We start from the raw sequence: 19,147 nt of genomic DNA on the forward strand, positions 1-19,147 counted from the left end.
TCTGCAACACTGATTCAAATAAACCGAATCGTGACATTTCTCAATAATAGCACTTTACTGAAAACACATTGACGATAAAACAAAACAGGATTAGGAGCAGACAATTAATTAAGCAGCCTGCAGATTTAAAAAACTCAAGCAAGCTCAGTTTTCAGCAAGCACTTGTTTTACAGAATTCGTTAAGTATAGGGAACTATCACAAGTTGTTTTTACCAGTTTTGCAGATACATGCGGAAAAATAGTTTTGTCTAGCTTGGGCGACAAACTAAAGGAGTCAACCTGAGTTTCTGTTAAAACATGACATTAGAAATATTTATTTTCATTTTTTTAACACCGAAGACAACTTGGGGGAAGTCCTTGTCGAAATATCTGCTTATTTTTGTTTCGTTTTTTTTCCACTGGTTGACACTACCCTCGTCTTCCTCACCTATTTTATTTTACTTTTTTCATTTTTTTCTTCTTTGCTTCATACGTTAACTTTTCCTTAAAAAATCTGCAATTTTGTCACTTAAAAAGTCCAAGGTGTATATTATCCTCGGTATCCATGATGAGTTGCAGATAAAAAAACAGTTATTTCTGAAATATTGTCCTATATGCAGTATATAGAGAATTTAAACAATTGAAGGATGTTAAAAGAATTAAAGATGTGTAGTTAATATAATTTACGTTATATTATTTTTACAAGACGCTATCGTGTTATTATTTTCGTAATTTTTCTGCCGCGGTGCTGCAACGAATTTGGATCTTCTCATAAGTAACTACACTTTCGTTATTTTTGTTTCTTGGGATTCAGCGTTTTGGGAGAACAAAATAATTGGACCTATCACTCCGAACTCGGATTATTTAAACTTTAAACATTATTTATCCCCTGTCAAGTTATGATAAAAGTCAACCTTTTTTTTTGTAATTTACAAGGCAACGAATACTCTGAAATCCAGTTTATCACAAAATTTCAGGGAATCTGGCAACGACGTCACTCAAATATTGCGTCATACCCAAGAGAAGCAATGTTTCAAAAGTTACATATCTTATATTATCTTGTATATGAAAGTGCAGTTTTTGTCAAAAATTACATTTTTTTTTTAATATCACCTTTGTTAATTAAAAAAGCCACTAGAAATGGCAATTTCCATCGTAATTAGTTCTCTTCCAAGATTCTATGACTGCTAATTCGGGACAATCATCCCCCTAAAAAAATAACAGAAAATTAGAATTTTTTGTTGAATCATCTGCTTTGTTGAATCTGTTGGAATCGTCAGTAATTCCCAAGCAAAAAAGGGATTTTTTCTTACTGTTCCAGATAGGGGCCTGTAACTCTCCATTTTGGTGTTTTCCGTCATTATAGCTCTAACAATGTATTTTCTACTTCGCTCTGGTACGTATTTTTAGAGGGTTCAGGCTCTTTTTCGAAATTACAGCCAGTTTCTTCTCGCAATAATCAATTACTATTAAGATTAGCCGAATTCAAAATCACCATTCCTGAATCAGAGTCAATTAATGATTCTTCATCATTTGACACCTTTTTTTAAAGCGCCTTTTTAAACTTCTGGTAAATTTGACAAAAACAAACTTAAACTGAACTTCAAAAACAAAGATGCAGCATTTCGTCATATCATCTTCCCCAGATGCTGGGGATGCGATTCCCAGGTCTTACGAGAAAGATGGTCAACCGGCACGGGTGCGTTAATTTGGGTGAGGGGAATCCCCCCCCGAGAATATACCCCCCCTCCTAAATTTTGAAATATACCATTTTTTAGGTACTTTCACCCCCTTAGATTTGCCCCTTCCCTTAGATTCTAAAAAGTACACTACCCTCCCTCAATTTCCCTTAATTAAAGCCTCTGCGACCATTTAGACTTGGTTACCAAGTTATACTTTTATTACTATTAACAGCTCACTGTAGCACTAAGCCGCCTAAGGCCAACACAGCTACGCACACTGCTTCTCCATCATAATCCATTCAAAGCCTCCCTCTTTAAACCCTCCCAAGAAGCTCCTATTTCCCTTAAACCTTTCCTTACGACATCCTCCCAACCCTTTCGGAGACGACCCGCTTTTTGTTTGACCCTAGATGGTTGGCCGACGAGAACAATCGTAGGCAATCTGTCACCCTTCATCCGGAGAACGTGTTCTAGCCATCTCATCCTTTCTCTCACCATAGCCCTAGAAAGCGGGATTGGACCAGATTTTTCGTACGGCTTACTGGTCGAGACACGATTAGCTAGTTGGGTACCCAGAACAATCTGTTAACAATATCATAGGCTGCACGATAGTATTGCCCATATTTATAACAACGTTGGTTCAATGTATTATTTATTATTATTTTTTTTCCTTTAGACTAAGGATATTTGCACGAAAAGCGCTGTTATAAAAGATTTGAAAAGAATACAATCAGTTGTACATTGGAATGACTAGTGCCCTTTTTAATAGTCGAAAGTGATTGGAAGGCAACTAATACCCCTTCCACGCCCACCATTTCCCAAAACACATCCAATCAAAATTTTGAGATAGCCATTTTGTACAACGTAGTTGATTTCCAGATAGAAATTATGTTTTTGAGGAGAACACTCCCCCACAGCCCTCAGGGAAAGCGTTGTAAGTTATGCCCTGGGGGCATATAAGGTTTTTATTGAAAGCTTTGTCGTAGCAACTTGAAAAAGGGCTCATTTGACTGGAAATTCAAAGGGCTAGTGCCCTTTTTAATAGTCGAAAGTGATTTGAGGGCAACTAGCCCTCCTCTCACGCCCACCTTTTCCCCAGACACATCCAATCAAAAATTTTAGATACCCATTTTGTTCAACGTGGTTAAAATTTTTAGAAATTAGGTCTTTGGGAATGATAACCCCCTCAGAGCCCACGAGGCAAGGGTTATAAGTTATTCCCTGGGGGCATATAAGGTTTTTATAGATACTGGTGTTGTGGAAACTTCAAAAAGGGCTCATTCGATTTGAAATTAGAAGGGTTTGTGCCCTTTTTAAAAGTCGAACGTGATTGGAGGATAACTAACACTCCTCTCGCACCCACCATTTCCCCAAACACATCCAATTAAAATTCAAATCAATAATATAATATATATATATATATATATATATATATATATATATATATATATATATATATATATATATATATATATATATATATATATATATATATATATATATATATATATATATATATATATATATATATATATATATATATATATATATATATATATATATATATATATATATATATATATATATATATATATATGTATAATATATATATACATAGAGAGAACATACATATATAGAGAACGACGATAAATATCCTGCAGATTCTAAAAAAATGTTTTAGTTGTTTAATTCGAAATATTAGAGTTAAAATATTTTTAAAATATGTTTAAGTAACTTATTTCACTCGCCTGATGGAGAAGAGAACGACGATAAATATCTTGTATATTCTAAAATATGTTTTAGTTGTTTAATCCGAAGTATCGGAGTGAAAATATGTTTAAATAACTTTTTATGTATATAAATATGTAAATAATATAAATATGTTTTAGTTGTTTAATCTAAAGTATCGGAGTTAAAATATGTTTAAGTAACTTTTTCACTCGTCTGGTGGGGAAGAGAACGACGATAAATATCCTGCATATTCTAAAACATGTTTTAGTTGTTTTATCCGAAGTATCGGAGTTAAAATATGTTTAAAAATTTTAAATGTTTAATCTGTGTCATATCAAATGTATTATAATTTAGGTCATTGTATATTGAAGATTTAAATAAACAATCCATAGAAAAAAATTACTAAGAAGTTTTTGATATAACTACTATGATAAGACAAGACTGAGATCATAAGTCTATAATCCAGAGCATCACGAAAGAAGGGAGGGAGACGTTCAATCAAATTTCTTGATCTGTTACTAAAATATTGATTCTATTAACTATTATCCACGATTTCACTACAATTTTACCTTACCTTAATTGAATTTAACCGATTGTACCAAAATATCATTTAAAAGTATCAATATCTGCTAATCGGTGTTGGTCTTTAAATGATCCTTATTTGTCACTACTTTCAGCCTAAAATGGTAAGTAACAAGAGTTACTTACCATTCTGTAGGTAGAAAGGGTTACTTTTCCATTCTCTAAGTTAGGAGGCTAAAATGCCCTTAAAATGATCATGACATATCAAAGGGGCTGACATTGTAGTCCACTCCTCACTTATACTAATACAAACCGTTTATAATTTTGTGTTATTTTTTGTTTTGGAACGAAAAAATTCATTAATGATAATTGAGTTCTGGAACACACCCTATGTAAGAATAATAATAAAAAATAATAGAATAAAAAAAAAAGATGCCCCCCTACCCTGATTTATAAAAAATATATTTTTTGTATCCTCATTAAAAGAAATTGAATTCAAATTCCTTGCCCTCTCTGCTGCATTTTCTTGAATTGGTACCACTATTTCAAAGGATCTTAGCTAGAATAAATCTTCTTCAACGAATGATTTGGTAATTGTTTGTAATTCATTTTCGAAATAAATGTGAAAAAGTATAAGAGAAGATAATATAATAAATAAAAATGAAGTGGAAAGTTAAAAGTAATGCCAAATACCAAAATTTGATCTGTAAAATAAATATCAAAGGGACAAGGACTACTAAGACTAGTTTAAATCGATATAAATGTAAGCGATTTAAGCTGTAACATAAATATAAAAGGGATAGGACTACTTAAACTAGTCCAAATCAAAATAAATGGGGACATAATAAAAGGGAGCGAGAGTTGAGGCGGGTACTACGGGGTGCTTTCCCTGGACATGCCTTGGACTGTTGACCCGTCCCTGGAACTTTGGTTTTTGTAGCCTGAACCTTTTCCAGGATAGCCAAAAGTAGCTAAAATAGAATTTTACCTATGAATGACAGTGTATATATATATGGAATCCTTAAATTAGCTAAAGCCCTTTAAATCTTTGAAGCCCGGCTAGCTCTGTTGGTAGAGCATGAAACTCTTAATCTCAGGATCGTGGGTTCGAGCCCCACGTTGGGCGTATTTTACTGGCCTCCCCCAGGCCTTTTAGTGTGTCCCCGAGTGCCGATAGGTGGAATGCTCATAATATATGTCGGCTAGTTCCCGAGGAGGAACGGACCAAGGGGGGCCCTTGTCCCTGGGGGTCCATAATAGAATCTGGGGCACCCTCGCCCGGAGTCATTAATACAGGCGGAAGAGAAAGGAGGCCCCTCAAATATACACTCAAAAGGGCCCACAAAAGTCCCATGAGTTGCAAACCTTCTCCCAGTAATGGGTTAAATTGCATGGTGATGCAGAACACCATCGCGGGAGGATCCTCTATAGGAGGACAACTGTGACAGGTTGTAAGATCCAGATCTATGGACAAAGGCCTCTGCAAAGGGCTGCCTCGACCTTTTCGGGGTACCTGCAAGACTGGGGACCTTGCGGTCAACTCTATTCCCACTTGAGGAGTGGCGCCCCTCGAGGAAATAGGCTAGTAAACGACACAGCATTCGCACGGGATTATGAATAATGGACAATTCTTCTGGGCTTGGTATGTTTTAATGGGCGTCTTTGGGCTGAAAAACCTCTTCCTAGCTAATTTATCTATTAAGGGCTGCCTTCTCCTTATTAGTATAAAGTTTATAGGAATGAATATATAATGAGTCGGAGGTAACAGGCTTGAGACTGTTCGTACAGAACTTTGACTCTTATTGATAATAGAGTATCGCTGAGGGCTGAAAACTATATTGTGAAAGGGATGGGTCAAGCGTTGCTCAAAACCTCTATTCATGGAGGTCACAGGGATTTCTTGCTGTCCGGTTCTAAGCCGGCATAAACAGTTCGGTGTATACTTGAGAAGATATGTGATCCCCGTCCTGCACTGCTATCTGGAATCATTGCTTTTCCTGAGGCCAAAATTATTTCAGTGATTTAAAGAACATGAAAATTAGAACTCGGAATGTTACGACGTTAAAAAATGACTATCATATCGACATTCTGACTGACGAATTGAGACCATTCGAATTGCATTTATTAGGAATTTCAGAAACTCATATCCCAGGGGTAGGAAGTATGAAATTAGGTGATATAGAATTTGTTTACTTAAGTAGAAAGGATGGGGTACATAGACAGGGAATAGGGCGCATGATGAATAAGGAAGCTACTAAGTCTTGTTTAGGCTGGGAAGGTATTAATAATAGAATACTAATTGCTCATTTTATGACTAAAAAGTTCAGGGTATCAGTTATAGTAGTATACGCCCCTGTAGAGCCGACTGACGGAGATACTAGTGACTCAGATGAACTTTACTTACAGTTACAAGAGCAAATAGACAGGGTCCCAGGTAGAAATATGATGTTATTACTGGGAGATTTTAAAGCCCAGGTTGGTAGAAATAGGGATAGATGGTATCCCAGCCTAGGTAATTTTGGTGTAGGAAAAGAAAACAGTAATGGATACAGACTTTTGCAATTTTGTAGGTATAACAATGAGGGTATAACAAATACGGTGTTTGGTTATAGAATGGCTCATAACTTAACATGTTACTCACGTAATGGTAAGACAGCTAACGTTATTGATTACGTTATTGTCAATCGAAGGCTGGTAGGATCAATACAAGATACTAGGGTATATAGGAGTGTTGTTATTAATGTTAAAAGTAAAGATCACCATCTATTAGTGTCAAGGGTTAATTTAAAGCTGAAATATCGGAAGGGTAACTACCTCCCAGAAAGTTGTGATGTTGGTAGACTCCAGGATGAGAATTTGAGAGAAACTTTCCAGGAACAGTTGAACATTAAACTTAAGAGTTTAAAATTTGATAATGTGGAAGATGTTTTGAATAATTTTATTAAAATAATTTGTGAAGTTGCTGAAGGTGTATTAGTGAAGAAAGCTAGAACTGCAGCTAACAATATTAGTGAAAAAGCTCTATGTTTGATAGAAAAGAAAAAACTTGTAAAAGAATTATCTGAGTGATAAATCGTATGAAAACAAACGAAATGTAAAGAAAGTGGAGAAAGCATTCAAATATGAACTAAAGAGGTGTGAAGTGGAGGCCATGGATAAAATTGCCGAGGACCTGAAAGATGTAGCTAGACGGCATAATAGTAAAATATTGTACTGGCACGTTAACAAATTGAGAGGGAGTAGTCTATCCGGACTTGTCGCAGTTAAAGATAGGAATGGGGTCGCAATTAGCGATAAGGAAAAAACTAAAGCGAGACGGGCCGAACATTTTGAGAACTTGATACCGAGATAGAGTTGCAGGAAAAAATATAGAGGAAAATGAAAAAGTTTGTGATACCTTGGGTGTGAAGGAAGATTTGTTTTGTGAGGAGGAATTAGCAACAGTACTAAAAGGATTAAAGAATAATAAGGCTCCAGGTTCTGATAGGGTGGTAAATGAGTTTCTTAGATATGGTGGCTCTGAGGTTGCAAATAAGTTATTGAAGATTATGAATATGATTTTTGAAAAAGGGAAAGTACCTAATGATTTGAAAACCTTAATTAAGCCACTTTATAAGAAAGGTGATAAAAGTGAATGTGGTAATTATCAAGGCATTAGTCTGGTCTCTGTAGGTAGCAAATTACTTAGTAATATGATACTTTTTAGACTGAGAGATGCCGAAGAAAAAGTTTTAAGAGAAGAATAGTGTGATTTTATAATAAGCAGAGAGTATGTCAGACATGATTTCATTCGTTAGGTTAACTGCTGAGTTGGGCCTTATTGTTTAAAGACCTTTTATCCACATTTTTATAGGTCAGGAACAAACTTTTAACCCTGTCGGTAAAGTAGCTTTAGCGAAGGTTTTATACGTGTATGGGATACCTGACAAATACATTCAAGAGATTTGTGCTATATACGAAAATAACACTGCTGCTGTTAAGGTAGGAAATGAGGTTAGTAGCCGGTTTCGTATTAAATCAGGAGTTAAGCAGGGTTGTGTTCTATCCCCCTTTATATGGATTATTTTGATGGACTTTGTTTTAAGGAGCACAGGAAGGGCAATGGGAGACCACGGAATCAAATGGGGAGGAAAAAGTCTCCTGGACTTGGATTATGCTGATAATTTAAGCATCCTAGATGAAAGTGTGAGCAGAATGAATGAAGTTTTAGATGTTTTGCGAGTTAAGGGTGCTAGAATTGGTTTGAAAATTAATGTTAATAAGACTAAGTCACTAAGGCTAGGAATAAGCGAAGATGAAAAGGTGACGTTGGGTAATGAAAAGATTGATCAGGTGGGCAGCTTCACTTACCTTGGTAGTATTATTAGTAAAGGTGGTGGGAGCAGTGACGATGTTAAAAATAGAATAGCCAAGGCTCAGGGTGTTTTTTCACAGTTAAAAAAACTGTGGAAGAATAGGAAGATAAGTCTGCAAACCAAGATTAGAATATTAGAAGCTACAGTGATGACAGTAGTCAAATATGGCTCTGAAGCATGGACGCTCCGAAAAGCGGATGAAGATTTGCTAGATGTTTTCCAGAGAAATTTGCTTAAGGATTGTTCTGGGTACCCAGCTGAGTGATTTCAAACAACAGGCTATACGAAAAATGTGGTTCAATACTGCTTTCTAGGGCTATAATGAAAGAAAGGTTGAGGTGGCTAGGGTACGTTATGCGGATGAAGGATGACAGATTGCCGAAGATTGTTCTTTTCGGCCAACCATCTAGGGCTAAACGGAAAGCAGGTCGTCCCCGTCTGGGGTGGGAGGACGTCACAAAGACAGATATAAAGGAACTGGGAACTTCGTGGGCGGGTGTACAAATGGAGGCTTTGAGTAGATTGGGATGGAGGAGGAGCGTGCGTAGCTGTGTTGGCCTCAGGTGGCTTGGTGCTGCGGTGAGTTGTTAGTAGTATATATATATATATATATATATATATATATATATATATATATATATATATATATATATATATATATATATATATATATATATATATATATCCAAGGAGTGCCATATTAGGTATCCCTTCCCAGTTGATTAAAAGAAGGATTATTAAATTAAGAATTGATGTGACTAATGTGATCATTCTTCGACTAGTGAGATCTTCCAATGTCGTGTTGAAGTGGATTCCATATTTTATATTTTGTTTCCTTAATGGGTAACAAATCAATAATAAGAATAAATTATTGTAATTATTAGTTTTACTTTATATTTTAAAAAGGCGCTAATCCATTCTTTCTGAAATAATTTTTCTAGCTCCTCAACTTATAAACCCCCAGAAGAAACATAAACACAATTTTGAGCGAAGTTTCTTGAACTGGAACTCATGAAATAACAAATGGTCCGTCATGGGTACTTAGTCCTTGTGAAAAACAAGGGAAAATCTCTAAGGACTTGTATGGCAGGTAAAAAGAAAGGATAGACAATCTCCACAGGAACAAATGAGTAGACCTTAGGGAGCCTTGTAGTTGAGAAATGAGGCAACAAGTGAGACCTAATTTCCAGTCATAGAGTATTTACAGAGAGCAAAGGGGAAAGTCAAAGGGGAAAGTATATATCCCTAATTAGTCAAACTTTAATGTTATCATCGTCATGTAAAATGACTAACGACAATGCTATTTAGAAACATTAGCCAAGTCATAAAAAAGGAGGGGAAACAAAATATATTTTTCGAAACCTATGAAGCGTAATTTTGTTTTTTCAATTATTTTTTTTTCAATGAAAATACAAATAAAGGTTATTTTTCAAAAACTAAAGGAGAAGCAAACAAATCTAGGGAGAAAATTACTCCCCTCCCAATTGTGTACCTTAGTGTAATTAGTAAATATTGTAACTATTTTATTAACGTCATTTATAATTATTTCTCCTGCAGTTACTATTTAAAAAAAAAATTGCTCAGTACTTTTTTTTTGAAGCAATTTGTTCTGAGCTATTTTCAATGGCATAAAAAAGTAAAGCCTTAATGAGCCGCCCAGACGCCAATTTGATCAAATTCACGAGGAAAACGACAGAATTTGATTCCAAAAGGTTATCCATTCCTTTTTTAAATTCTGAAGCATGAATCTACTGGTGGAGAAAGGTCAAAGGATCAAGGGTGCCGGCAGCAAATTTTTCAGTGGGAGGGGGGGGGGACACCAAAACATCAGTTGTGTTTGGGTGACAGGGAATATATTTCAGGAAATTTGTTTCGTAGGAATAAGTTTATTTTTAAATACTTTTAGGAAAAAAATCTCAAATAAAAAGAGAGTTGACATTGCATGCAAAATAAAACAAAAAACAGTAAATTTTAAACGACAAGGATTCCTAGCAAAGGGATCAATTTATTTATTCAATAATATATTTAATTATTATGCATTTAATCTTAAAAGAAAATCAAACTCAAACCAAAATTACAGAAATATTTATTGTTTCCGTAGATTATTACAGATGTAGACTTGTCTTTATGCTATTTCCTACGCCTTAGAATAGTGTACAGAAGGAGTAGAGATGCTTAAAATCATCCTGCCTGCATAGATACTACGTTTTGATTTTATTACGGCCATGTAAAATGTACCTCTTTCATAACAGGACAATTTTTCCTCCCTCGAACTTAAATCCCTTATATATTCAAACATTAAAAAAAAAATAGAATAGCGACAGAAAAACTAAATTTAAACTTACTATCCAGCTGTCAAATTAACCCTCTTTCTTTTTAGTGTCCTATTCAACTAAATAAAATGAACAGGTTAAAAAAAAAATTAGTCACAATAGAATCTTATCCAATAGTTTGTGATTAAAAAAAAAACTGGGATTAAAAATTGACTTGGACCAATATTCACCAAAACTAAAAATGGAATTCTCATGACAATTGCTACACCGGCAGTATTGGCTTTATATGCTGCTTCTAAATATATAAAATTCCTTCAGTTTATTGTTACCCACCCAAAACCAAAATCTGAGAAAATTTGCCTGATTTTTAAAAAAAAAGTTAAACACCCCCCAAAATGCAAGCGATCTTATTGAAAATTCTTTATTAGATACATCAAACAGTTCGTGGTAACGAACTGTAAGTAAGGAGTGACCCGGCTCAATGGTAACCAAAACTCGAAAAAACAGAATTTTGGTACCAATAGATAGATCAAAAGAATCAGATTTTAATGCTGATTTCAAATATATAAGTTTCATCAAGTTTAGTCTTACCCATGAAAAGTTACGCCCCTGACAAAATTTGGCTGATTTTCGAAAAAAGGAAAAAAGGCCCCCTAAAAGTTATAGAACCTTAATGAAAATCACACCATCATATTCAACGTATCAGAGAACCCTACTGTTGAGGTTTCAAGCTCCTATCTACAAAAATGTGGAATTTTGCATTTTTTGCCAGAAGAAAGATCACGGGTGCGTGTTTATTTTTTTTTTATTTTCCCCAGGGGTAATCGTATTGACCCAGTGGTCCTAGAATATCGTAGGAGGGCTCACTGGAACGGAAATTAAAAGTTCTAGTGCCCTTTTTAAGTGACCCAAAAAATGGAGGGCAACTAGGCCCCCTCCCACGCTCATTTTCTCTCAAAGTCACCCAATTAAAATTTTGAAATAGCCATTTTGTTCAGCATATTCGAAAATCTAATAAATATGTCTTTTACGATGACTTAATCTCCCACAGTTCCCAGGGGAAGGGCTGCAAGTTATGCACTTGGCCCATTGCTTACATATTGTATTGGTTATTGGGAAGTATACAGACATTTTCAGGGAAAAAATTTTTCTGGTGGGGGGCGGGCGGAGGGGGCAACTCGGGAGAATCTTTCCGTGGAGGATGTTTCTTTGGGGTAAGGGACATTTCTATGAAGGGGGCGCCGGATTTCCAAGCATTATTTAAAAAAGATCAGAAATTAAATTAAAAAAAACAAGTTTTTTCAACTGAAAGTAAGAATCAACATTAGAAATTAAAATGAACAGAAATTATTACGTATATGAGGGGGCTCTCCCCCAAGTCTATACCTCGCTCTTTACGCTACAGTTTTTTTTAGTGCTTTCAAAAGAGCTATCAATTCTAATTAAACGGCCTTTGTGATTCAGAGGTTTGTGAATTAAATTTTTTTTTAACTTTTAACGTAAAAAGCGTGGTATTGAATAAGGGGAGAACCCCATCATATACGTAATAACATATACGTAATAAAAAAAAACAATAAAAAAAAAACAAGCGATACGGCTCAATATTAATCAAAAATTTTAAAAACGGAACTTTGATGTCAATAAATGTATCAAAATAATGGGCTTATAATGCTTATTCAAAATATATGAATTTTATTAAGTTTAGTATTACTCATCAAAGGCTACGAGCCTGAGAAAATTTACCTGATTTTTCAAAGAGGGGGGAAACATGAAATGAAATGAAAACCACACCGTCAGATTCAACGTATCAGAAAACCCTATAACATAGGTTTCAAGCTCATATCTGCAAAAATCTGCAACTTTGTATTTTTTGCCAGAAGAAAAATATACGAATATCGAAGTTTCTTACGTAAGTTAATTTGTAAATTACGTCAGAAACAAATTTAGAGACAGCCATTTAGCAAAAGAAAAGTAAAATTTTTATGCAAATTTTGTTTATTTATTCAATGACGGTGAGCCAAAATAAAAGCTGCATTAACTAAAAGACGATCAGAAATTAAATAAAAAAAACAAGCTTTTTAAACTGAAAGTAAGGAGCGACATTAAAACTTAAAACGAACAGAAATTATTCCGTATATGAGAAGGGCTGTCCCCTCCTGAACGCCTCGCTCTTTACGCTAAAGTTTGACTCTATTTCACAACTTTATTTTTTTAAACAATAAAAAACTTTAGCGTAAAGAGCGAGGCGTTGAGGAGGGGACAGCCCCTCTCATGTACGGAATAATTTCTGTTCGTTTTAAGTTTTAATGTCGCTCCTTACTTTCAGTTTAAAAAACCTGTTTTTTTATTTAATCACATCAGAGAACCCTACCATAGAGGTTTCAAGCTCCAATTTTTAAAATGCGGAATTTCGTTTTTTTTCAGAAGAAACATTCTGTCTACTGTGAGAAACATCGTCGATGCACGTTTACGGTGCAGTACTGGATTCAACCAAGTTGATTCGCTTTATTTGTAATGAAAATAGGCTACGTTTGGTGATCTATAATTGCGTATCAGCTATAACGAGGGGGGGGATGAGTCATTTTTTAGGTGGAGATAGGGTATATTCCTAAAAAAGTAAATTCTAACGGACAAAACTGCTTCCTCTTTATGAGGCTTCAGATAAATGTCGAAAGAGGTAGGGGGAAGTTGGAATTAATTACATTGTTTCTCTATTCAGCTAATATGTTACATTCTTATATCTACCACCACAAAGGTGGAAAATACAAGGCAGGTCATCATCAGCCCCACCAGGAAATTTCTTTCGGATGGCAAATACTGCTAGGAACTTAGTTTTCATCCATTTTAAATGGTATTATTTTCTTTTTCTATTTATACGAAGTACTTTAAAGTACTTTACTTTAGGTGAAAAACCTTTCTTATTTGTTTAATTACATTTTATGAAACTGTAAAGTTTTATGAATACAATACTTTTGGTAAAACATAAAAAAACGATCAATATTTCAATGATCTCTGTTTGGATTTTGAGCGGTAGTCAAACAGTTCGTAGTAACGAACTGTAAGTAAGGAGTGACCCGGCTCAATAGTAACGGAAACTCTAAAAGAAGGAATTTCGATACCAATATATATATATATATATATATATATATATATATATATATATATATATATATATATATATATATATATATATATATATATATATATATATATATATATATATATATATATATATCAAAAGAATTAGCTTATTATGCTGATTCCAAATAAAGAATTTTCATTAGGTTTAGTTTTACCCATCAAAAGCTAGGAGCCTGAGAAAATTTGTGTGATTTTTGAAAAAAGGCAGAAAGGCCGCCTCGAAGGGATAGATTTTGTATGAAAATCATACCACCGAATTCACCGTATCAAAAAACCCTGCTTTAGAGGTTTCAAGCTCGTATAAAAATAAACTGTGGAATTTTAAAATTTTTGCCAAAAGAAAGATCACGGATGCGTGTTTATTTGTTTCTTTTTTTCCATGGGTGATCGTTTCGAGTCAGTGGGCCTAAAACATCGAGAGAGGGCTGATTCGAACGAAAATGAAAAGTTCTGGTACCCTTTTTAAGTGACCAAAAAATTGGAAGGCAACTAGGCCCCTCCCATGCCACTCTTTTCCCAAAATCTTCCGATGAAAATTTTGAGATAGCATTTTTGTTCAGAATAATTGAAAGGCCCAATAACTATGTCTTAAGAGATAAAATGACCCCTACAGCCCCTGGGGAGAGGTTTTTGAGTTATAAAATTTAGCTATTGTTTTATTTGTTATTGGGAAGTATGTATACATTTTTCGAGTAGGGAGGTGAAGATGAATTTTCTACTGGAAGAATTTTGCACGGGGAGAATTTTCCATGGAGTTTCCAGGGGGTGAAATTTTCAGGGGAAATTTTGCACTGAGTGAATTTGCCAGATTTCTTATACGAAATTTCTTTAAATGTCTTGCTTTTTCTTTACCGATTAAATTTTAGCCCTGGCGTTATTTAAAAATCGAGCAGAAATTAAATAAAAAGAAAAGTCTTTTCAACTGAAAGTTAGGAGCAAATTTAAAACTTAAAACGAACAGAAACTATTACGTATATGAGGGGAGTTGCCGCCTCCTCAGCACCTCGCTCTTTACGCTTAAGTTTAAATTTTGTCCCAATTCTTTAAAAACAACTAAAACACAAGGGTTGTTTGGTTAGAACAATAGGTAGCTTTTTTAAAGGGCCGACAAACTGTAGCGTAAAGAGCGAGGTGTTGAGGAGGGGGGCAATCCCCTTAATATACGTAATAATTTCTATTCGTTTTAGATTTTAATGCTGCTCCTTACTTTCAGTTGAAAAAACTTGTTGTTTTATTTAATGAAGCTTTGAGACAAACATTTTTCTAAAGGCAATGGAAAAAATATGTCAATTAAAGTAAAAGTATATAAAAGTGAAAAAAAGTAATTAATTACAAAAAATACACAAAACAATAGCCTACTTACAAAAACTAAGATATAAACTCCCAGCATTCAGTTCTGTTGAGCATTGCCGAAGCCTTGGACGGACATTTTTTTAACAATATCGACAGTTTTGAACTTAGTTATCAAACACCAAAATATTTAATGCCTTTAGACTCAATTACTTATAAAAAGTAATGCATTATCAAAGTAGTTTGTTCAAAGCAAAACATTAAAACTAAAATGAAGAAAATCAAATACAAAATTTTAATTCAACATTTTTAGAATACCAAAAACCAATATATTTGACACCTTTATACTTAAAAAGTGTAAAAATTAATATTTTTCAAAGTGACAACTAGATAAATACAATGACTCCTGGAAAAGAAAAATAAATGATAATAAAACAAAAAAAAAACATATCCATGCAGGGGGAAAATACAAAAATCCCCAGCATTCCGTTCGGGGGAAACATTTCTGATTACAGCTTCCTTTATCAGTTCTTGCAATGCAAGCAAAAGTTGACGGCATATTTTTTACCTAAACTGCCCCTTATTAAGTTGTATTCCTTGTGTTTTCAACAATTAAACGAACTTTCTTGTGTACTTATAGCTACACAAATTACTAACAAAAAAAGACATATTTAGAATTACCATAAGAAGCTGATTCTTTGATTGAATGTTATCAATAGTTAGGCTCTTACACTTTCGTTATTGACAAGAATCGTTATTTACTTACCATTCATTACTATGAAGAATTTGATTTTTTCTTCTTTCTTTTTTTACTCCAACCAAATCATTTAGAAAAAATGTTTGTGGAAAACTAGAAACGGGCCACTCAGTCACAAATTAGAACTTATATTTTTCTTATTAAGGGTCAAAATCTATTGACAGGCAGCCAACAATGGCACAACGCATATTTTTTCCATGTTTTTCCCTATTCTGATCTTTTAGTTTGGTTTGCTTATAATTACTTTATAGTCCCAAATTTCCAGGGGGGACATGGCTCCCCTGCCCCCCTGGCCGGCGTCCATGCAAAGGATTGTCGGGTATTTGCTTGCATATGTTGTGAAAATTTCTTTGGAGATATCTTAAAATAGACAGAGTAGAATTTGCCCCATTATAAAAGATCTTACTGTTCAATGGCAAAACTGATTTGGCGCTAAAATTTAGAAAATATGAAACTTGGGCTTGATCAGATTGACTTTTGAAAGGCTCAAATGTACTTCTCAAATATAAAGAATTTTGGCGAACTCACTTATTTGATCACGTTTTTTACCTAATTTTGGTAAAAACACAGTTTATAGTTAAATGGGTAAGGTCTGCTTTGAACTTTAGGCTACAAATTTCTGTGCATCCGGTAGGGGCCAGATAAAGTAGTACTACATTTTAATTAGGCTTTTCATACTGTTATGTGAAACTTTTTCTAAACAAATCAAAATGGAAAGAAGCAGGTTTTCAACAGCTTGTTATTCGAAAGTTGAAGTTTCTTTGGGATGATACCAACAAGTAAAAACAACAGGAAATTTTTCTTAAGACAGTTGAAACTTTACGCTAAATGAATCTTTCAACCTATATCCAAGGGTCGTCCTCAGCTATGCAAATGAAAACATGAAAGAACCTGACGTTAAATTACGAGAACTAAATTAAATTACTAAGACTGTTTTAAGAAGATTTTAGTTTTAATGGTCGTATTTTCATGTAAGATTCTTTTATATTTTCAATTGTTTTGCTGATGATGGGCCGTGGATATAGGGTCGAATAGGGGATTTCCCCTTCTACAATATATCGTTCTTTACGCTAATGTGTGACTTTTTGTTCCAATTATTTAGCAATGGACTCTTGAAACACAAGGGTCATTTAATTACCTTAATAAGTGTTTTTAGGAGTTCTAAAAAATACTTTACCGCAAAGAGCAAGATATTGAAGAGGTATCAACCCCTTCACATAAGTAAGTAGAAGAAGGCTTTGCTACACGGGACGAACAACGGGATGACCAAGACCACACCCTCTTTCTTGACCAATCACAGAGCTAGAAATACTAGCTAGAAAACGGGAGTGACGCAACGAATATAAGGAAAGATTTTCAGTATAGTTGTTATTAGTGTGAGAATAGAATTCAAGGAGTGAGAACAGTTTGACTTTACTCGTTCATTTATTTGACAAGATATATATTTGCAACAATGAGTGGAATGTTTACACTATTAGAAGTTGATAGTGGAACTGGTAGCCACAGCAATGATACAAGAGCATCAAACATTGCGGTAAAAATCACAAGAGGATCTCGACTTTGTCTCGAGCGGGAAGAAGTATATGCAAGATATGTGTTATCTTTGAGTAAATTTAGATTGGAGGACCAATTATGCTTCGCTGCAAAAGTTGATATAGTACATAAACATAGACTTCAAAGTGATTTAAATGCAATAGTGAAGTATATTGAGGACAACAAGTTATATCGGCAATTATACGTATATGTGTAATATATTATTGTTGTAATTATGCTCACACAATAAAATTGTTTCGAAATCGAAAATGTCCCCTTTCTTTTTTTCTTAGATTTTTTAAAAGTAGATTATCGAATATTCTTGAAGTAAAACGAATTGAGGTAAGTCTAGAGTCAGCAGTGAGAGAGTTGGGATTGAAAAATGAATGGTTTTGAGAAAGAGAGAATTAAGTCGAATCTTGTGATTATAGAAAAATGTTTCATTCTAGATGACGATTTTCTCGAGTTATCTCTTCAACGGAAGATATATTCTCAAAGAACACTTGACAATATAAAGGGGAATAATTTTCCCCCATTGGACTATTGTAAGAAGCTTTTACGACGCGACTCAAATGCTTTTATAAAATTTTTTGACATATAGACAGAAACATGGCCGAACTATACTCCGGGTGTACTTTTGAAAATGATGTTGTATATTATAGGTAGAGGTCCCTCCCTTCGGAGCAAACTGTTTATCGTTGCAAAGTCACTCCTCTTTCTCCTATCCCCCCTCTGAATTTATCGAACGTAGATCAGTTTCTTTTTAACTGTGAGAGAGTTGACAGCTGAAACCAAAGATGTTCTATACAAGTCCACTATGTATGTATACTCTTGGCAGTTGGTCATCACGTGACAATTCTACAATGATTGATGAGCATAATGAAAAGTGCTAATTATACAATCCGTGTAAATTACATAGAGGATATGCAGTACAAATTAAAGGCTGTAATTCATGTCTTGAAGAGATTTATGACTCTCACCCTAGAGGACAACTATGCTCCAATTGCCACTATAACAAATGCGATCAGTGGGAGAATACTTATCCTGGTATGATAGGAAAGAACCCTAAATGTGATTTTATTTTATTTCTACGAGATTGGTATCGTCGTGGTTTTAAATTGTCTTGGGAGGAAAAATCAGGTCTACGATTCAACTGTTGGGGTAACAAGACAATTTGGTTTCAACGTCATCGTTGTGACAACACTGCCTATTATGACTATAAACCTAGTGATTTTTATTTGGCAGCTACCAAATGTGATTCACCATTTGAAAACACTGTATGTGATATTGCTTCAAATAGACCGATTGAAACACCTGAATTTCAAGATATGAATGCAAATAGTACCATTGACTATACAAAGAGATATGATAAGAGTGAAGTTACATTGTATTGTAGAAAATGTGACCCTGACTTTGCAGCCAATCAAAATCAATAAAAAGAGAATTCAAATGATCTACCAGTATTAGTGGTTTTCGACAGCTACCCCTACACCGAAGAAGAAGAAATCTAAAGTGAAGAATAAAGACATTGTTGTTGTGTATATACATTTTTTTTATTAATAAAAAAATTTACATACATTTTTAAAACACTTTACTCGTAAGGCACTAAAATCAAGATTATACAGGTCTGAGAGGATATTTCCACCATAAAGTCGTTCAGACGCGGATTGTCTACGTAAATTTTGAGAAACTGCCTGTAAGTATAATCGCGACATCTGAACACGAAATACAGTGGTGCCTGAAAATTGCAACTTTTAGTCTTAAGATCATGCACTCTCTTCCTGTTTTGAATAATAGTTTTCCCACTGCTTTCAATATAGTTGTTGATGTGTGGAGTGTAGAATTTATAGGATAGGCCGAGAGGAACCTGCACTAACAAAATTC

At 34.4% G+C, this 19,147-nt stretch overlaps 1 protein-coding gene and 1 non-coding gene across 4 annotated transcripts in view; one reads left to right on the forward strand and one right to left on the reverse strand.

Annotated features, from left to right (window-relative positions):
• LOC148949603 (uncharacterized) overlaps positions 1-19,147 on the reverse strand; it is a 249,687-nt gene that overhangs the window by 125,533 nt on the left and 105,007 nt on the right. The gene's annotated exons all lie outside the window — the stretch shown is intronic.
• Positions 4,968-5,040, forward strand: TRNAK-CUU (transfer RNA lysine (anticodon CUU)). Its single transcript has one exon. It is a non-coding gene; the product is annotated as a tRNA-Lys (tRNA).

The sequence above is a fragment of the Artemia sp. Qi Xiang Cuo genome, chromosome 8 (genome assembly GCF_049724085.1).
Source record: "Artemia sp. Qi Xiang Cuo chromosome 8, ASM4972408v1, whole genome shotgun sequence".
Taxonomy (NCBI): domain Eukaryota; kingdom Metazoa; phylum Arthropoda; class Branchiopoda; order Anostraca; family Artemiidae; genus Artemia; species Artemia sp. Qi Xiang Cuo.